Source organism: Pleurodeles waltl, chromosome 8 (assembly GCF_031143425.1).
Source record: "Pleurodeles waltl isolate 20211129_DDA chromosome 8, aPleWal1.hap1.20221129, whole genome shotgun sequence".
Taxonomy (NCBI): domain Eukaryota; kingdom Metazoa; phylum Chordata; class Amphibia; order Caudata; family Salamandridae; genus Pleurodeles; species Pleurodeles waltl.
Genome location: NC_090447.1, coordinates 354,041,212 through 354,063,561, shown reverse-complemented (window position 1 = coordinate 354,063,561; position 22,350 = coordinate 354,041,212).

The following is a 22,350-nucleotide window of genomic DNA, read 5'->3' as shown; positions in this document are numbered from 1 at the left end:
TCCGCGGTCTTCTGACCGCGGAGCGGTATAATGGGGGCGGAATTCTGGCGGGCGGCGGAGAATCACCCCCATGGTGTTTACATTTGTTGTTGGGTTTGAAATGATTGTGTATGGTTAACCACACTCTTCACTGGGTCCAAAAATCCAATCAACCTCAGGGAAGTGTTTTCAAATCATGTGAAGGATAAGAAAAATACATTAACAATCCTAGAAGTGAGTTGATTGTATTCCGGCAGGGAATATACAGTATGCTCTATATGGTGCACTGATTTAATGTGTGGTTCGAGCGATAAATGTGACACCATGTGCCTCATCTCATGTTTACAAAAGTGCACTATTTTCTTCATCTGCTGGTGGCTTCTTTCTAATAGATAGGGAAGGCAGAACTTGATATAATTAGCCAATTAATTCTGTGGGGATATTGGTCGATTTATTTGTACTATGAATGTGGCATTTTTAAAACTATAGCTATCATTTGGTGCCATTTACACGAGGGGATGGAGACACCTTAGCTTTGGGGATTTGAGAGGTGCACCCTATGTGTGTAGTCATCTAATTTTGCAGATACCTGAGAAAGGTCAGGTTTGCTTGTATTTTGGAGATGTTTTATACCATCTGTTTAATTTTATATGTAAATAAGGGGACCACTTATCACCAGAAAATGCATTTTCATGGGAAATTAGGACTCTTATGGTGATGTTAATCCTTTTATGTTCCAACAGCGACTGGAAGACTTTTTGTTCATTTCAGGTCTGATTTTTTCATTTACTGTCAACTAATTAATGACCATTGATGTTGAGTAGACACATCGGAATAGTGAGTGCGATTTGTGTTTGCAGACACAACTTGACTCATTTTATCCAGGTTAGTATTATAATAAGGGAGACTTTATTAATATTAAACCACCCTATACTATTATAATGGGACCAGTTGGTTATATTACTACCCAAGGTAAGAACATCTCTTCCCCAAAAATGACAGAGGGGGTTCTGCCTACAGCACCACTACAGATTGAGTGCTGGTCACATTAATCAGAAGGTACCAGTCTCTGACAGTCTCTGGCCCACGTGTGGTGGTATATGCACATGGTATGAATGAATGTGAAGAGAGGTGGTGGATGATATGCACTTTTGCACTTTGAATGAATGAATAAATTATGGGTGGCATGCACAACCACATGGTGTATGGAAACAAGCAGTATTTTTAGATTACAGGAGACTGGGTCACCACATATGGTCTAGAGACAAGTACTATTTATGAGGTTTTAGCAAGGATTATTTAACTCTTCACTATCAATGACTATTTATAATAATGTCACATAATTTGTTCTTTTGTCTTTACATGTTTATGTATTTTTGTTTTAAGGAACGGTATTCTATGTTTTATAGATACTCATTTGTGAGGAGTTATTAAAAGTAGCTGCCCTGAGGAAGGTGGAATACATGGTTTAAGACCACTGAAACGCATTGATGGAATACATAAACTAGACTGACAGTGCATGGAGAATTTCAATATGTCACCGAACATACTCATTCAAACCCAGTGACACATCAAGTGGAGTGTATCTTCTTACTGAGAAATCGATTGGAGTATTTTGTTTGGAATTCTCCCCTTTTGATTGATGTTATTTTTAATTTTGTCTTTTATGTTATATTTGTTAACATGGTACTTTGACTGCCATGCAAAACATTTTTTGGATGTATTTGTAATGAATTTAAAATTAAATGACCAATGGGTCCTTTCAGCATTCCATTGGTATCAAATCAGTTTGAGTGTGGGTACTGAATGTGAGTGTATCTAAGGTGTAGGCAATTTAGCTAGGGGAATCCTTCATATCGTTTGGTTGTTTAAACCCTGTCCCCTTGACTTGGGGTGGGGTGGGGGGGTTCTCTCTTTTTTTTACTCGTCAATTTAATCCTGTCACTAAATCTGACCACATACCCAAGTCAAAATCAATGTCACTTTTAAGGAAAATCTACTTTTAGAAAGTTGCCAGTCTGTTGCCCAGTTTTTTCAGTGGCCGTTAATAGATGCTGGTACCCGGCAGACTTGTGCCATAGGGAGGAATGTAAATGATTTCCATGTAGAGGAACAATAGAGGCCTGTCGCAGAAGGAGGTGTGACATACCCTTCGCAATAAGCCACACAAGGTGTTGGTTCAAAAGGTGAGCTTCAAATGAGAAGCCTGCTTTGATGGGCAAATGGCAACCACACTTGAGAGGGGCCGGCCCTTTGTTGTGGTACACAGGCTGGTGGCAGGAACAGAGAGAGTAAACCAGTTGCCAAACTGTTGTTTCTGTGGGCATGTAGTCTACAGATAGCTACACCTCTAGGAGTGGGCTATCAAATTCCCCAAGGACAGAGAGAGGTTCACACATCCTAGGAGTGGTCAAAAAATGCACTCTCAGATTGCTAAGATGCCACACAAAACTGGAAGTCGTCATAACCCTGGAGGGAACCTGGGACCCCATTGGCAAGTTACCGCTTCATCCCCCAGGGCTCTTTCTGGGCATACAAGTGGCTCCTCTGGCACCCTGAACCTCAGATCAATTCTGGACTTGAGAGAAGGTTGAAGAAGAACTGCCCTTCTGACCCATGGACCAGGCAAGAGAGGCTGCACCAACTGCTGGATGCCCCTAAGCCACAGACAAAAAAGGTGAACTCCAAGAGTCAGTTGGCTGAATACCTAAAGCTGTTCTTGTTTGCTAACAGCTTCTTTCTTTGAATCACAGCTACCCACCAACATGCAGCCACGAAGACCACTCCTCAGTGTTCAGAAGTTACACTAAAGTCTGCCAGACCTGGGAGAGTTACTGGAGTAAAAACTGGTCACCAAAGATGGACATTAGCCTTCATGAAAGGAAATTGCTGTACCTGCTGTGATGGAGACCTGTAGCCCAGCGCTAACTGGAAGTCTGCTGGCCCAAAGAAGACTTTGAGGACATCGTCTCTAGTGGCCCAAGTCTCTCCACTTCACCTGTGGACAAAGCAATAACCCTGGAAAGTCCCCAGTCGACAGCACAGCACCCAGAGCATCTTTCAGCATCCTGTATCCTTAGCATCAGGACCAAGATATTTAAGACTATGGCGGTCCTTGTATACAGTGTGGAACTGGACTTAAAACTGCTTTGAGGACCAAATACTCTTTATTTTTGCACCACCCCGACCTTCTCCCTGGTAAAATTGATTGCCCAGTCCGTGTCTGAGTAGTCAAACACAACTCTTTAGAACTTTCCAAAAGATTACAAACTTTATGGTCACAAGTGCTTATTTGTGCATTGGACTACAAAGCTGAGATTTATGTTTTACTCATAAATCTATATCTCTGGAACCCTTCAGTGGATTTTTTTCAATTTTGGGTCTAAAAATTCATTAAAATAAAATATGTTTTTTTAAATTGGTGTTGGATTTCTTTCATGTTTTGTGACTTTCTTATTCTGTTGTTTGGTGAGTCTAAATGCTTTACACTAGTTACTTTAATTCTTGCTGCTCGAAACCACAGCTATCCATGGTTGAGCAAGAAGTTTTACAAACAAGCCTGACTGGACCTAAGACGGTTGTGTGATTGTACTACACGGAGAGGTCACACAGGCACACTATATAATGCAGCACAATCCCTAATAGCACTGACTAAATAATCAATTGTTAAAGTTATTATTGAGCACCAGAAAATGGTGATTAGTAGCGCACACCACCTCTCCTTAGTGGGCCTTGGACTGCTCTGGTTCACTACCCTGAGAATGTCAATTGCTACAATATGGTACTTGGTTCCAGATAACAAGAGACTTGTGGACCCAGTACCGGAGCAGGCCTCATATCCTGAACAACTAATAATCCAATTTATTATAGGTTTACAACAAACAGGCCAAACTTCCATGTATCAGGGATGGTGAAAATCTTTGGCCAAATTAAAGTTGGGCCCTGAGGCCTGGGGTGTGTGTGTGGGGAGTGTACTATGGCAGCCCTAGTGTCCACCCACATCAAACACTAAAATCCTGTTTGAGGCAGGTAGTATAATCACTATGAACCACAAGACAAAATGTTGGTAGGACAAAAGCAGGGTCCTCCAGCAACCAGACAGTGGGTATACAGGAAATGTACTGAAAGCTTGTTCAAGTGTGCCCCAAGTGTTACATGTGGCTCAACATACCTGTCAAGCACGATTTGCTACTGTACTAGCAAAAGGAGGCCCACGGCCCCACCATAAATATTCTGTGGAGTTCAGAGTAGTTATCTCTGCTAATTCAGATTAGCCAAACGTTTGGTCCTGGGAGGCTTTTCATACCTTTTCATTCCTATTCAAGGCTAAGCACAGGCTGAAAGCTGGCAGAAAGCTATGTTAATTGGCCTCTGACAATTCAGGCAGGTAAAGGGTAACTTTCTTAAAGTTCCTTCTCTCTAAAATGTATTAAACTCCAACTTCACCATTTAATTGGACCTTTGATCACTATTAAAAACAGTGGTTTCATTTTTTTTTCTAGTTGGTCCTTTTCCTGAGATACACATTTAGCTTTTAATATTGCTTCCCAGGGTTTCCCTTTGGGCCAGCTAGCCTTCCTACAGTGAAAACAGCGTTTGGGGGCTAGTCACTATAAGGACATGCTAATTTTAGATTTCTACATATCCTATTTTTAAATACCATTCATCTTGGTACTAGGCCTACATAGTGGTGACTTATGAATTTAAAGAAGGTTTTAACAGTCAAAAGGAACTTACTTTTACATGCCGCTGTGCATGTTTTGCACTGTCACAGTCAAGCTATAATGGTAGGCCTGAAGCCATGTCTGCACTGCTACAATAGTGGATGGCACAATAGGTGCTGCAGTCCACTGGTGGCATTTAACATGTTCCCAGGCCCTTGGGAACATGCTGAACACTGTACTAGGGACTTATAGACAAGTTACATATACCATTAGGAGTACGCCAATTTGACCCTGCTAAACAGGGAAGAACAGACACATTACTACTGGATAGCATGTGTATTGTCCACAGAGTTCTAAAGCCATCAAAAATACAGGGTCAAGCAAGGTGTAAAATTCAGGGTGACCACGCAGAAAATACACATTTCCTAAAGTGGATGTCAACAAACACCTACTTTTCCAATAGTACACATTAAATAGAGAACATTTGATAAGCATATGCCATTAATGCATCTATCACCTGGTTCAAAACACAATTAGTAACAAAACAAAACTGGAATGGGTACATCAAACTCTATTAAAAGTAAAAAAAAGTACATGCACACCCCTATACCTAAACCAGGAGATTTTCCACCAGCAAGAAATCCTCAGTTTGCACTCTGAATAAAAGCAAATCGATTTGGTGAGATATTTTCCAAACCTGGTAAATTTAATTTCCACAGAGTGAGGTATTTACCGGGTACATTAAATACTTCCTCTTCCGTTTTAATTTTTTCAATCTAACATTACGCATAAAATATTTACTCTGCTTATAAAACACTGAGTTTCTCATGCTTTTCCTTTTTCCAGGCTTTTTAAACCTTACATCTCTGATCATTTGACCTCCTGAAACCCACCTGGGGAACAAAATGAGTGCAATAATTATCACACAACCTGGAACTCATATCCCTCTGCAAGCACATGTTTGTGCAAGGAATGGAATTGAAGCTTCAGTTTGTAATCAAGCCTTATTGGTAAAATGTGAGGTTATTTGGGTGTAATTCGTATTTATTTATCATTGTTTTCTGTATTGATGCACAGAGATGATTGAAGCTCATTGTTAAAGTTTGTGAAACCCTACAATGTCATGGCATTGTTGGTTTATAAAACTTTCCCAAAGCCCCCTGCACTGGGAATACCTTTGTTCATACCCTAACCATACACCTAGAACTGTGCAAACTCTACTGTAATGACAGACATTCTGAGGTAGTAGATTTAGGGCCTGATTTAGATCTTGGCGAAATCTGTCCCATTATCGATTTTCCATCTGATTTCCCATCTGCCGCCTTAGCGGTTGGCCCACTGTATTTAGATGTTGGCGGTTCCATTGATGATAGACAGACTGAGTCCCGCTGACTCTGCCAGAAATCTCCACCTACGTCGATGGCATCATTGGAAATGGTGGCTGGCGAAGGGACCACAGCCACTTTTCCTGCTGGACAAATTACGATGTGACTTCCTGCCAAGGCAACTGTGCCGGTGTTACCTTCACACCAGAACTGGTGGTATTGGAAGGGAAATGAGGTAAAAAACTAACTTTTTCCCCATTTTCTCTTCCATTTTTGACCGTACCCGACTGGACAAGAGATGCCATAGCTGCTGGACCATGGAGGAAACACAGCCTTGTCATTGCCGGACTCGAAGGTCAGCATTATTTATCACTAGTGAACGGTGTTTGGTCACATTACAATAGCTCGGAACCAGTATTATTTAAGTTCATTCGGTCTAAACATTTAGACCATTAAAATTAAAAAATAACAGTCTTACATGGTGAATTTAAACCGTTAAAATTCATAATAACAATCATACATAATACAGATAGGACCTAATAGCCAACAATCGGGTAAAATGTTACGGTAAAATCCTCAGAACTGAGGCTATGATCATACTTAAAATACAGTAAATAAGACATAAATAAGATAAAAGAACTTTGATAAAAAACTTATGTCTATCATACAAATATATACAGCTATTAACTTCCATGGAACTTTACTCAGTATCTTAGCCAATTTATGAGCTAATAAAATTCATTGTCATAAATGTTTTATCAAGTAGCGTGGCAAATTTCGGGTGAAAGTTCATCTCTATAAACTTATGGGGTCTCTACTACTCATATAAGAGGCCGCGAGACCCTAATAAAATTCCTAAAGATACCACATAAAAGTTAAGAAAATTCACATCAATATCAGGTTGCATGACACATCTAAAAGATAGGAAACAGAAAAATATGTCTTGTTAAAATCTCCCTCTGTGGACAGGTGCCTAACCGACTCAAGGACCCTTGGCTGAGATATACCTACGGCGGATAAACCAGGCCTCAGATAGATATTTAGTGACTGAACTAACTACCAGTGTAGATGTATCATATTTACATATTCTGGTGGCGTTGGCTCTATCCTGCAGTAATATTTTTACAGAGGGGAATGATCCACCTCCCTCTGGGGCTCTTGTATAAGGGGCAGAAAAACAGCATATGCTCAATTGTTTCCATACAATGGTGGCAAAGTATACATCTATCAGTTGAAAAGTTGCTTGGTGACCAACGAGCTGTGCAGCTGTTAATAGGCAGGGTACCATATCTTAGCTGGAAATATAAGGCACGGGCATATGAAGGCATAGGGAGATTCATGAAGTTCTCGGGCCAGGGTTCATGTTTGAGTTGAAGAAATTCTATTGTTAGCCTGCCCACCCCATTATGATGCAGGGAATCTTCGTTGATTTTCTCCCAATATCTTCTTTTAACAAGTTGCCTTGCGTTATTGGGGATCAGTTCAGGATGTTTCCAATAATGGGGAAATCCTATTTTGTCCCAGGCAGATTTCATCTCCTTCGGCCAAAGGATTTTTTCCGGTCCCTGGGGAGATGCTATGAGTTCTCTTATCGCCACCCTGAATGGTTCAAGTTCAACAGTTTTCCATAGACGGATCCAGTAAGAGAGTGGTCTCAGGCCCGCTGTAGTTTTGATGCTATTTAATCCTAAATCAAGCCTGAGAGGGATCATTGGTGTACCCATCCCTAACCAGGAAACCTGTCTGAGGAAATGGTTTTCTTTGGTTTGTAAAATGTCCAATTTTCTGTGCGAACCCCAAAGTTCCGCTCCATACAGGGCCGCCGCACGGATTTGGACATTATAAATCTCCGTGATTGTATTCAGGGGGGGACTCGGAGCCTTTCTAGACCTGCGTACTAGGGCCACACCTCTTTGGCTTATAATAAGTGCCCCTTTGTCAATAGCTGCCTCCCAGTTACCTGAGTTCGATAGTCTGATACCTAGGTAATCAAACTCTTCCACTTTCTCCAGCGGGATTGAGTTCATTTCTATTCTGGCACGAGATTGTTTCCTTGAGGTACTGTATATCATGAGTTTCATTTTCTTGACATTAACGTCCAGCCCATAGTCTCTACAAAAGACACAAAATTGGTGGACCAGATTTTGAATTCCCATTGGTGATTTAGCTAGCAAGATTGCGTCGTCCGCGTATAGCAGACACAGGATTTTCTTTCCAGCCAATTTGGGCGAGTCGTTTATACAGTTCTCTAAATACTGGATACAGTTATTTATGTAAAGCAAGAAAAGAGTGGGGGCCAGGACACAACCCTGTCTGACTCCTCTTTTGATGGCTACAGGATCTGTCAGCTCACCTTCCCTACCGCATCTGATTTGAGCATAGGTATTATCATGCAGTCGGTACTGAGTTTCAAGAGGCCAGATGGAACCCCCATATTGGAGAGTGTTGACCATAGCATATTCCTGGGGATCAAGTCAAATGCAGCTCTAAGGTCTATAAAGACCACATACAGATTTCCCCTCCCAGGTCCACGTTCTTCCATTTAATTGCCAGGAATCTCAGGGCTTGTTCTATGGTACTCACAGCAGGTCTGAACCCGGCTTGTAAATTAGATAGAGCTTCAGACTCCGAAATCCATTCATCGAGGTGAAACAAAAGATGTTTTGCATAAATTTTTTGGAAGCTGTCAAGAAGACAAATCGGTTGGTAATTGGCAGGATTATTGGGGCTACCTTTTTTGAAGATGGGAACTATCTCAGACCCTTTCCAAGAAGATGGGGCAGGGGCTCCCGCTGCAATTGCATTGTAGATTAGGTTAAGATAAGGTGCCCATATATCAGGTCTTGTCTTATATAAATCGCCCGTAATCTTATCTGGGCCAGGGGCCTTTCCCCAATTCAATGAGTCTATTGTGGCTCTTGTTTCAGCTAGAGTGAATATAATCGGGGTGGCCCCTTGGGTTATGGGAACATCGAGGGTCCTAAGAGATACTTCAGATGGACCTTCATATAATTGACCAAAGTGCTCAACCCATACTGCAGAGATAATTGAGGTGCCAGGTACAGAGGCAGAATCTACAGTCATCTGCTATTAGTTTCCAGAACCTGGAAGTATCGTTAGATTTGGCAGTCTCCAGGATAGCAGCCAGCTTCTACGCGCCTTAGAACATTCCTTCTTGTAATCCTTCCTGGCTTTTCTTATGGGCTCAACGTGGCCTTCTTTTAGAGCTGTATCGAAGCATACACTCCATTCGATTAGCTAACAAGTTATATAGGGGGTCATTATGACCCTGGCAGAAGGCGGAGAACCGGCGGTAAGACCGCCAACAGGCTGGCGGTCTTACTTTGTGGAATTATGACCATGGCGGCTGCCATGGTCATCCGCCGGTTCTCCGTTCCACCCGCGAGGCTGGAGACCTGGGTCAAAATGACCCCCATAATGTTGTGAGGTGCTCAGGGGATGAGATAACAGTCTCCCATTTTATATTGCGTCTATTATTTGTTAGGGCAAGCTGTTGAGCATAAGCCTTGGAATGAGGTGCTTCAAGCAAATGAAGAGGCCTCTAGTCAATAGGATCAATGAATCGTGATCACTCTCATCGTGCTCTTGTACCCTCATGTCAGACATGTGGCCCCACAGTCGAATGTCGAGAAGTATATAATCAATCTGGCTCCTATGCCCTCCACGCCTAAAAGTGGGGTGCAAATTAATATCTGAACGGGAGCGACCATTGCAAGCTCGGAGACCGTGCGTTAATGTAATGTCAGCCACTAGGCGTGCTGTTTTGTTCAGTCTCGGTCTTTTGTTAGAAGCTAGCTGAGGGATACCCCAAAAGGCATCCTCTTCTTTATATATCTCTTGGACCAGGGGATTGGGCTCAAACGTAACATTAAAGTCCCCTCCAATCAGGATGAAATGGGATGAATTGTTTTTAAGAAAGCTGTCCAATAAGGATATTAATTATTAATAAAGATCTGTCCTCAGAAATCGTTACTAGTAAGGCCTGTAAATCAGGACAGCCCATGTCTATTGCTTCAGCTTTGCACCTAAGAGAACTAGTTAGCCTTATGAGTAGCCCTCCCGATGATCTCCCAGAGGACGTCTTGCGTGCTGCAACCCAATAGCTTTTAAAGCCTAATCTGTATTTGGGTCCCAATGCCCATGTTTCTTGGAATAGCCAAATCTGGTGTTCGACAATAAATTGGCCCCATCCCGGGCTTTGCAATTTACTTTCCAGCCCTGCTATGTTCCAGCTAAGAACCATATCAAAATCATTTCTTTTAGTATACCCAGCTTCTTTCGGGGAATGTTTCCTACAGGGGGAGATACAGCTAGAAACCATACTATTCTCCACAAGCATACAATAACCTATGTCTTTCTCACCCTGTGGTTTATTCGCCTCACTGAATACTACGCCAGTCGTATTCATATCTGGTAAGTTATCTGAGCGGGTAGGCCCAGAGTTGCAGGGAGTGGTTGTCAAGAGTGAAACCCCCTCCTCATTGGCTAAATATATAATGCTCTCGGAAATTCCCAGATTGTCAGGAACTGTCAGAATCGATGGAATTACAGGAGTAAAGTCACTAAGGGCAGGATGACTGGTGTGCTCAGTTTCAAGGCTACTCAAAACCACTCCCCAAGGTCCATCACTTAGTCAATCTATCTCAGAGAGAGATGCCGAGGAGCGTCTAAGGCCAGATTCGGGGATAGACTGTATCTGGATATCAGGGGAGACTCTGTGCAACAGTGGCAATTGCCTGTTCACGAATGGCGGAGAAGGAGGATAAAACACTTGTAGTCTGCACAGGGAAACTTTACCTACTGAGGGATAAGGTCTGTTAGCATTTGAAAAGAGCAGCTGTCCAAGATCAGGAGAGTTGAAGTTAATAACAATGCAATCCCCTGTACCAGTCTTTTCTAAAGAGCCCACCCACCCTACCCTTCTCACCATCAATATCGAGGGTATCATGGAAAATACAAGCCCCGCATTAACGTGCAACCAATGTGTGACCTTGTTTTTAAGTTCAATAAAAGATTCCAGGGTTTTGGTTTTAAGTTCAAGTACATTGGTGATAGCAAGAACGTATGGGCATGACTCCGGAGGAAGATGCAACACTCTCAATCCAGTCGAACCATTAGTCTGGGCCCTCTTCTGGGGGCCTATTGGAGAATGGTCACAGGTAGAATTGGCTTCACCAATGTTAGTTGCTGTGTTGTTAGAGAGAACAATTCCTTCTGAAAGGGGGGCTGAGACCTTGGAAGGCTTGTTCTTTGAGATGTTAGCTACTCTAACAGAACTGGTCCATTCTTGATTTTTAGGGAGAAGAAGACTCTTGCCCATTTGAGCAGGTGGTCTACTAACATTAGCATGCTCTTGGTTAAGGTGAGAGTGGTGGGGATAGGATTGGATTTCTACAGTTGGGGGAGGTACTGGCTGCTGGCTCTTAATAAAACCTTCCAGTTTATCCTCTATCGTTTGGAGACGGGCTACAATGGGGAGAAGCAGCTTGGAAAGCTCTTCTCTTATAAGATACCTAGTATGCTCGTTTGCCTGTCGTCCATTGGTGTTTTCTGAGGAGGTTAGAATCACGTCCTTATTAAAGGGCTGGGACGGATTAGGGGGGCTCAAAGTCCTAGATCGTTTGTTTTTAATAAAGGGCTCCCTTCGTTTCCTTTTTCCTTTGGTATTGGGATCTACAATAATTGAGGACCCTCCTTTGGAAGGGCTCCGAGTTAGCAGGGTTGGCACGGCAAGGGCGTTAGATTTATTTAACATTTCGCCCTGGTACTCCTGAGGGTTTCTAGAGGGAGAGGAGAGAGGGGTAGTCGGTACAGGCTGCGATTCTATTCGAAGGGGGGGCTGTAAGGCGTAACCAACATAGGCTGGACTAGTGACTGGAGAAGAGGGAACAGCTAGGCAGCGCTGCACCAGCTCTATTTCTTTTGCAAGAGCCCCGACGGCCTTTTGTAAAAAAACATCTAGGATTTTATTAGACCCGTGCTTTTCTTCAGCCCCCCCCCCCCTCGCCGTCTGCCCATCTTTCCTTCTTAGATCCGGGTGCCTCAGGTAAGCCCTAGGTTAGTGGCGTACTTGGCCTACGAGCCACCCCCACTTTAGGTCTGCTAAAGACCCCTCACCGAGGATAGAACTTGCAAACTCCTCGGCCCCTGCTGCTGACGGCAAGCAAAGGCAAACCCGGGGACAAAAAATAAGGGATATAGCCCGGCCCGGCCTCTTTCGGTCGCTGATGAGCGAAGGACGGGCCTGCCCTTGGCCTGGGCTTTGCCCGGACGCGTCCCGCGCGCGTCCCGTGGCACCGGGCGCGTAGTAGTTTTTAAAGGGGCTTGGCTCCTGCCCCTGCCTCACCAGCTCAGGAAAGAGCTCGGAATCAGTACAGTAATAAGGTGGTGAAAGAATTTTGATTAGACCACCGAAACGTGTCAACGCTAATTGGATTGCTGGACCTATTGGAATGGGCCTAAATTCAAACACAGACTGTGTGTAGAGATTGATTGGCCTGGATATACCAAATTTCAGACAGCCTTTAGACATCAGATGATAACTGATGCTCTTTTGTTTCTCTTACATATGTGGTGTTTTTAAATGTTGGGCTTTTATATTTATTTTGGTTTAACAATTTTTGTATTCATATGTTGTAGATAGATGGGGTTTTTTATGGATTGATTACATGAATGTGGTATTATTTTATTTTATTTATTAAATGACAACTTTTCCTGATTCTTTTGTTGGAGATTCATCACTGCAGTGTTGAGTGGAGGTGAGTGTTTGTGGTGTATTTAAGAGTTTATGATTGGAGTAAAGGTTGAATTGATTGATTATTGTAGATTTTGGGGATTTTCTTTTTCCCTTGCTCAGGTCCAGCCTCACCACATGTCTACTCTCACCTACTCAGCACCTGGATACCCTCATAGGTGACAAGCAGCACTCTACAATTTCACCTCACATTACACTACATCTGCCTCCCCCCGGAAGAAAACCCGCTAGACAGCAGGCTTTTCAAAATGGTACCAAAACAAACAAAAAGGATGGGGCACCCTACCCTGGCATTGAGTCATACTCCTGCTCCAGTAGGGAAAATAGAGTCTTTCTACCTCCCTTGGGGGCAGATAAGAGGCTTGTCCCAACTGGGAAAGTTACCTCAAATCTGGCCCCTGGAAGGTAGAAAGACCACTAAACACCAAGGATTTTGCATTTGGGCAAAAGAAAGGGGTGCAAGTGTTTCACTATAGCATTAGCCAAACCCCTGCCCCTAAAGGAACAAGAAAGTATTTCTGCCCCCCTCATGTGCAAACAGAGAGTTTGCCCACAATTTACCCTGGGGGGACACAAAGCGCACTAGATACTGGAGATTTCAAAATGGTGCTACAACAAATCAATACATGGGGGACTCTATCCTGGCATGCAGCCATACTCCTGTCTCAGTAGCACAGGAAAATGTGTCTTTGGCCCTCTTGGGACAGATAAGCAGCTTGTCCCAGTTGGGCAGATTGCCCCAGATCTGCCCCCTGAGGGATAGAAAGTCCACTATACACCAGTGATTTTGGATTTGGGGCAAAAGAAGGAGTGTAGGTGTCGCAATCTGGCATTAGGCCCTACTCCCAGTACAAAGGGGACATACCAATTTGTTGGCCTCCCCAGAGGGCAGAGAAGGAGTTTGGCCCCAGTTTGTCCACTGAGAGAAGAAAGCACACTGAATGACAGAACTATTTTTGAAGAAAATAATGGCGTGGGTCTGGCCCATCCTGAAATTAGGCCTTCCGTGTATTCCTTGATGTTTTCTTACCCACAATGCTGTACATACCTCAAACTCTGCCTAACATCACACATTTTCTTTGCATTTCTGTAATGTAAACTTCCGGAATACAGGAGGCTCCACAAAATCCTACTGCCCAGCATTCCCCCACTTGTTTCAATAAAAACACTACCCTTCTTGTGAGAGTGGACCTAGCGTTCACAATGGGAAAAGTACCAAAACCTAATATGGGAACATCAACATTTTCTGTGAAAAAACTAACCTTATTTGGCAACATGGTCTATCTGAGTTAACTGGACCCAGGCTTGGCTGCCACCTGGGGAAACCTACCAAGCCCACACATTTCTAAAAACTAGTTAGCTGGGGGAGTCCAGGGTGGATCGCATTACGTTTTGTTACCTACTATGACATGCAAACCTCAAATTTTGCCTAAAATCAAAAAACGTTCCTTGCATTTATGTAACCTTGGTTTTATCCATTCCTGCTGCGGACACTAGGCCCAGTCACACAAGTGGGTAATCATTTTTATCAGGACAAATGGATTAATGTTGGGTGATAGGAATTGTGTGGATTCCTCATGGATCCGGAAGTTTCCATCACAGAAATGTAAGGAAAATGTGTGACTATAGCCAAAGTTTGAGTTTTACATAGCATTGTGGGTAAGAAATCGTTGTGGGGTTCATGCAAGTTACATAACTATAGAATCCCCTGGGAGTCTTGTTCTCATAAATGTCTGTGGCTGGTAGGTTTCCATGGGTGGTGGTCCAGCAAGGCCACAAATACAGCAGCTACCCCTGTAGCTGATCTCTCCAAGTACAGCCTAGGGCCTTTTGTGTGGTGTTCTCTTGGCCCACCTACACAAGTCCAGTAGTGTTGTTAATGGGAGACTTGAGAACTGTGGGTGGTATGACATTTTTGGATCCCCACAGATTCTGGAACTTTCCTGCATAGAAATGTGAGCAAAATATGTATTTTGGTCACAGTTTGAGGTTTGCAAAGATTTCAGAGGAATAAAAATCTGGTAAGAGCCACGCAAGTTACCCTACCCTGGATTACCCTAGGTTTCAATTTTCTGAAAAGTGCAGGTTTGCTAAGTTTCCCTAGGGGCCAGCTGAGCCAGGGCCCAAAATTCACAGCTACCGACATGTCAAAAAAGGGTCCTTTTTTAGAGGGAAAATGTGGTGTCATTGTTGAGTTTTGGACCGTTTTCTGTCGAGGCACTAGGTTTACCCACACAAGTGAGGTAGCATTTTTATCGGAAGACATGGGAGAACAAAGAATAGCAGAATATTTGTTTTGCCAATTTTTGCTACATTTGTGCCTTCCAGATGTAAGCCAGTGTGTAAGAAAGAAGGCATTTTGGATACTTTCCTTGGAATCACATGTTAGCATGGGTACCCACAAATTCAGAAATGTACAAATAACCACTGCTCTTAAATTTCATATCTGATTCCCATTTCAGAAATACATTGGTTTCCTTGATACCCATTTTTCACTCTACATATTTCACTATATGAATTTGCCTATACTCTGTACACAATAAAAAATATTTGCATGATGCAGCTCAGTTGTCGGCTCTAGGTACTTCGAGATTTTAGACAACTTACAAACCCTGTATACCTCTGCAACCAGAAGCGTCTAGCAGACATAATGGTATAATCCTTTTGTAAATTGACATTTGTGAGAAAAAGTTACAGATAAAAATGTTGTTGAAATTGCAGTTTTATCCTACAAATTTTCAATAATTTCTTTATTTCAACAGCTAGTTTCTTTGGGAAAGCCTTGAGGGATCTACACATATGACCCCTTGCTGAATTTAGAAGTCTGCCTACTTTTCAAAAATCTATAGCTTTCCTGATCATCCATGGGTTTTACACCAGTTACCAACGCAAGTAGGTTGAAAGCACCACCTCTTTTATGCCGAAATTGTGATAAAAATGTTGTTTTTTTCATTAAGATCTGCATGTTCCTGAAAGCTGAGTGGATGGTGACTTTAGCACTACAAACGTTTTGTTGATGACATTTTTAGGGAAAAAAGCAGGTACTCTTTTATGGAGCAAGTTTTTCCCAATTTTCCCCCAAAACCTAAAAATGTATGCATATGGTGCCTATTTTCTCGGTCCCCTACATGGGGTTTCATAAACCATGTGTACCTTTAGGATCCCCAGGATGCTGGAAAAAAGTAATGTTGGCATGGATACCTTGTGCATAAAAAAAAAGTTATGGAGGCCTAATACCAAGCTAACCCAAATAGCCAATAAAGGGTTCAAACTGGGAGAAGGGCCCCAGCAGTTAACCTCTTCGCTGCCAGGCCTTTTCCCCCCTCCTGTGCCAAGCCTTTTTTTGGCTATTTGGGATAGTTTGCGCTTAGGCCCCCATAACGTTTTTTCCACAAATTTGCCTCCTTTTTTTCCAACATCCTGGAGATTTTAAAGGTTACCTGATGCGGACCAAGAAATTAGCCAAAATACAGCTAAAATTTGGAGTTTGGGGTAAAAAATTGGGAAAATCAATAAAGGGTTTGCCGTGCTAAAACAACCATCATCCCAGTTTTCAGGAACAGGCAGACTACAATCAGAAACCCACATTTTTCAACACAGTTTTGGCATTTTACTGAGACATACCGAATTTTTCCTATTTTTTGTGCTTTCAACCTTCTTCCAGGTAGCGATAGATATGGGTTATACCCTGAGCAGCCGAGGCCTGGGAGTCCTCTGGGCCCTTGGAGGCTTCCCCTTCTGGTTCGAGTTCAGGGGCCCCAGTCGGGCCCCGGGCCAGGTCTCTGGCAGGTCCTGGCTTGGGAACCCCCATCCTCGGCTTCGTCCTCCAGCCTGCCGTGTGGCAAGGCACCTGGGATGGGGTCCAGGGAGGCCTCCCCTGTGTGGCTGTGTTCAGAGACTCTCCGGCCCACCAGGTGGCAAGGCACCCGGGACAGGGTCTGAGGAGGACTCCCATGCATGGCTGTGTTCAGAGAGCTCCGGCCCCTGAGGCTTTCCCTGACAGTTTGGGTCTGGGGGTCCCGGTCAGGCTCCACTGGGCTCTGGGGTGAGCGCTACTTTCCTCCAGCCTGCCGTACCCTGAGGGGCCCAGACCTGGGAGTTCACTGGGCCTGGGGAGGCTTCCCCTGTCAGTTAGGGTTCAGGGGCCCCGGCTGGTCCCCCACTGGGCCCTGGGGTGGGTGCTCCCTTCCTCCAGCATGCGGTACCCTGAGGGGCCCAGGCCTAGGAGTCTGCTGGGTCTGGAGAGGCTTCCCCTCCCAGTTCCAGTTCAGGGGCCCCTTCCGGGCCCCCACCAGGCCCTGGGGCGGATACTCCTTTCCTCTAGCCTGCCATACCCTGAGGGGCCCAGGCCTGGGAGTCCACCGGGCCAAGCAAGGCTTCCCCTGTCAGTTTGGCGTCAGCAGGCCCTGGGGTGGGAGCCCATGTCCTGGGCTACGCCCTCCGGCCCACCAAGTGGCAAGGCACCCGGGACAGGGTCTGGGGAGGATGTCCATGCATGGCTGTGTTAAAAGTGCTCTGACCGGGCCCCTTGCCCCCACCAGGTCCTGGGGCGGGTGCTCCCTTCCCCCAGCCTGCCGTACCCTGAAGGGCCCAGGCCTGGGAGTCCACCGGGCCCGGACAGGCTTCCCCTGCCAGTTTGGGTTCAGGTGCCCTGGCCGGGCCCCTACTGGGCCGTGGGGCGGGCGCTCCCTTCCTCCAGCTTGGCATACCCTGAGGGGCCCAGGCCTGGGAGTCCACCGGGCCCAGACAGGCTTCCTCTGCCTGTTTGGGTTCAGGGGCCTCGGCTGGACCCCCACCGGGCCCTGGGGTGGGAGCTCCCTTCTTCCAGCCTGGCATACCCCAAGGGGCCTGGGCCTGGGAGTCCACCGGGCCCGGGGAGGCTCCTTCTTCTGGTTTGAGATCAGGGGCCCCAGCCAGGCCCCCGTTGGGCCCTGGGGCGGGTGCTCCCTTCCTCCTGCCTGCCTTACCCTGAGGGGCCCAGGCCTGGGAGTCCACCGGGCCCAGAGAGGCTTCCCCTGCCAGTTCGTGGTCAAGGGCCCCAGCCGGGCCCCCTCTTGGCCCTGTGACGGGTGCACCCTTCCTCCAACCTGCCATACCCTGAGGGGCCCAGGCCTGGGAGTCCAGCAGGCCCGGGGAGGCTTCCCCTAGACATTTAGGTTCAGGGGCCCAAGCTGGGCCCCCACTGGGCCCTGGGGTGGGTACTCCCTTCCTCCAGCTTGGTACACCCCAAGGGGCCCGGACCTGGGAGTCTGCCGGGCCCGGGGAGGCTTCCCCTTCTGGTTCGAGTTCAGGGGACCGGCCGGGCCCCAGGCCCGGGCTCTGGCAGGCCCTGGGGCAGAAGCCCCCATCCTGTTCTTTGTCCTCTGGCCCTCCCAAAACCAGGGCTCCTGGGGAGCCTTTACGCCCAGCCATCTGGTCGCTGTGACAACTCCATGCATTCCTATGACACGTCTAGATGGCCAGACTGCCCCGGATGTCCCAATGGGGGCTCATTTGCTTCCTCAAACCCAGCAAGGGCTCCACGAGGCCGTGTGCGTTCGCGCCGACGGTCCCTTCCGTCCCTCGGTGTGCATGGAGTACAAGAAAGGGGAGTAGCCTTCCTCCGGATTACTAGGGACAGGCTACTCCGGACCCCCTTGGGGTCCAGTGTTTCTGGGACTGGGCACCGCAAGGGCCTGGGCCAACCCGCCCTAGGGGGCCTGGGTGTGGGGCCACCTTACAGCCTTGTCCGATGGGTCTCTCCTCCAAAGCTAGCTTCCCACAGAGCAAACTGATGTCCCAGAGCCTGGGGTGGGTGCTCCCTTCCTCCAGCCTACCGTACCCTGGAGGGCCTTGGCGTACAGTGGACCAAGGGAGGCTTCCCCTGCTGGTTTTGGTTCAGGGGCCCTTGCCAGGCCCTGCGCCCCAGGCCAGGGCTGTGCCAACACGCAGGATGAGAACCCCTTACCTGGGCTTTGTCCTCTGCCCTGCTGGGTGGCAAATAGCCTGGGACGGGGTCCCGCAGGCCCTAGGAGGGGTTTCCTGGTGTGTAAAGGGGCCTCAGGGCCCTGGGTCAAGGTTGGTCTGGGTCCCCAGACATGAGGCCCAGCTGGGGATTAGAGAACCCAGGTTGCAGACTCCCCTGCAAGTCCTGGGGTGGGTGCTCCCTTCCTCCAGCCTGCCGTACCTTGGAGGGCCTTGACATACACTGGGAAAAGGGAGGCTTCCCCTGTTGGTTTGGGTTCAGTGGCCCTGGCCGGGCCCTGCGCCCCAGGCCAGGGCTGTGGCAGGACCCAGGGTGGGAATCCCTTGCCTGGGCTTTATCCTCTGCCCTGGTGGGTGGCAAATAGCCTGGGATGGGGTTCCGCAGGCCCTGAGAGGGGTTTCCTGGTGTGTAAAGAGGCCTCAGGACCCCGGGTCGGAGGGTAGTTTGGGCCCCCATGCCTGAGGCCCAGCTGGGGCTTAGAGAACCCAGGCTGCAGAGTACCCTGTAGGGGCGAGCGCAGGCTCCTTATGTTAAGGCACAGTGCGACCAGATGGCCGTTCTCTAAGCTCGGCCATCTGGTCACGCGTCATGCATTCCTACAGCATGTCCAGATGGCTGGGCTGCCCCGGGGTGGGAACTCCCGTCCCGGTCTTTGTCTCCCGGCCCCCGAGGCCAGGGTTCCTGGGGAGCCTTGCAGCCTCATCGCCTGGCCATCTGGCCACTCTTACAACTCGGGTCATCTGGTCGCACTCCACACGTTTCTGTGGCACGCCCAGATGGCCAGACTGCCATTCGCTTCTTCAAGCCCAGCCAGGGATCCAGAAGGTCAGGTGCGTTCTAACTGGTGGTGTCCTCTGTCCCTCAGTGCGCACAGAGTACAAGAAAGGGGGTAGTCTTCCTCCGGATTACTAGGGACAAGGTATGCCAGTCCCCCTTGCGGTCCATTGGTTCTCAACCGGGTGCTGCCAGGGCCTGGGCCCGGGCTGGCCTGCCCAGGGGCCCTGGTATGCAGCCAACTTGCAGCCCTGTCTGATGAGTCTTTCCTCTGAACCTGGCTTCCCAGAGTGCAAACTGACATCCCCATGCAATGTGGTCCCCCTCACTACCCACTAGGAAAGAGGGTTCAGCCAGCATTGTACTCTGATCGATTGGGCACATTTGGTCTGTTTGGGGATGGACTGCTTGGCCAGCCTTGGCTGATGTTTCAAGCAAAGAGCTTCCACCCCACCAGAGACCATTCGACTCAAGGGTCTGCTGCTCACAGAGACCCTTCCCTTACCCGGCAGAGCGAAGGCCAAGTAGCCTGGCAGCTTGTGCCCCTCTAGCGGTCAGACCAGATTAGAAGGGGTTGGCTGGTGCCAGGTCCTGCAAGCTGGCAGCAGTCTAGGCACCTGTTTGCTATCATCCTCCTCCACCCAGCACATTTCTGCAGCAGCTTGGGAAGGTGGGGTGTCTCCGCTGGCCAAGGTTGGCAGGCACCCCTGTCTCTTGCTCAGGCTGCGCCTTGCCCTGGCTGTCTCTCTCCTGTGGAGATGGTTGGTGCCCGCTGGTGCCTGAGTGACCGTCTTGTCCTCCCTCGCAAGCCCCAGGCAGGCGCTTCTCCACAGCGGGCTTCCACCTGTGGGGTGTGAAGGTTGGTCCAAGACAGGCAAGCAGCTCCCCCCAGTCCAGCAGGTGCGGTTATCTGGGTGATCCTGCTAGTAGCACATGCTCGTCTCAAAGATTCACCCATGCATGTGTAAGTACACACGGCCGGTACAGTGAAACTGCGAAAGGCTCATTAAATCAGTTATGGTTCCTTTTATCGCTCCACCTGTTACTTGGATAACTGTGGTAATCCTAGAGCTAATATATGCCGATGAACGCTGACCTCCCATGATGTGTGCATTTATTGGACCAAGACCAATCCGGGCTTGCCCGGCTACTTTGGTGACTCTAGATAACCTTGTGCCGATCACATGTCCCCATGACAGCGATGATACATTTGGATGTCTGCCCTATCAACTTTTGATGGTACTTTCTGTGCCTACCATGGTGACCACGGGTAACGGGGAATCAGAGTTCAATTCCGGAGGGGGAGCCTGAGAAATGGCTACCACAACCAAGGAAAGCAGCAGGCACGAAAATTACCCACTCCCGACTCAGTGAGGTTGTGACGTAAAATAACCATACAGGACTCTTTTGAGGCCCTGTAATTGGAATGAGTACACTCTAAATCCTTTAATGAGGCTCCACTGGAGGGCAAGTGGTGCCAGCAGCCGCTGTAATTTCAGCTCCAATAGAGTATATTAAAGTTGCTGCAGTTAAAAAGCTTGTAGTTGGATCTTAGGATCGAGCTGGCGGTCTGCTGTGAGATGAGCTACCACCTGTCCCAGCCCCTCCCTCTCGGTGCCCCCTTGATGCTCTTGACTGAGTGTCCTGGGAGTCCGAAGTGTTTACTTTGAAAAATTTAGAGTGTTCAAAGCAGGCCGGTTGCCTGAAAACTTCAGCTAGGAATAATGGAATGGGACTCTGGTACTGTTGTTGGTTTTCGGAACTGGGGCCATGACTAAGAGGGACGGCTGGGGCATTCGTATTGTGGCACTAGAGGTGAAATTCTTGGACCGGCGCAAGACAAACCAAAGTGAAAGCATTTGCCAAGAATGTTTTCATTAATCAAGAACAAAAGTCGAAAGTTCAAAGATGATAAGATATCGTCGTAGTTCCGACCATAAAGGATGCCGACTAGTGATCTGATGGGTTCCATGAGGAGTATGGTTGCAAGGCTGAAACTTAAAGGAATTGAAGGAAGGGAATCACCAGGAGAGAGTCTGTGGCTTAATTTGACTCAACACGGGAAACCTCACCTGGCCCGGGCATGGAAAGGATTGACAGATTGATAGCTCTTTTTTGAATCTGTGGGTGGTGGGGCATGGCCGTTCTTAGTTGGTAGTGCGATCTGTCTGGATAATTCTGATAACGAGCAAGACTCCTCCATGCAAACTAGTTACGCGACCCCCAGCAGTCGGCGTCCAACTTCTTAGAGGAACAAGTGGTGTTCAGCCACACGAGATTGAGCAATAACAGGTCTGTGATGCCCTTAGATGTTCGATGCTGCACATGCGCTACACTGAACAGATCAGCATATGTCTACCCTTTGCCGACAGGTGTGGGTAACCCGCTGAACCCCATTCGTGATAGAGATTGGGGATTGAAATTATTTGCCATGAACAAGGAATTCCCCGTAAGTGTGGGTCATAAGGTTGCGTTGATCAAGTCCCTGCCCTTTGTACACACTGCCCGTTGAAGAACCAGAACCTTATGGGCCTGGCGGCGCAGGGTACGCCTGAAATCTCCTTGGATTCACCTGCCTCAACTAACAGAGACACGGGACACTCTGTCAGGCGTAAAAGATCAGATTTTATTAGCTGCAGCTAGTACAGTTGTCCAAGAAGTACACAAGGTATGTTCTCAGGAGACTGCCACTTTACTTTGTGGCGCACAATCTTATATACCGTATAAAAACCATTTATTAACTACATACACTCCCAGAACACATAGAAAGGAGCCAGTAAGAATAATGTAAAGATAGAACAGAGCCAATAGAAATGTCGGAAAACAAGACAGCACCAATAGAAGGAATTGGAAAACAAAGTATCAAGT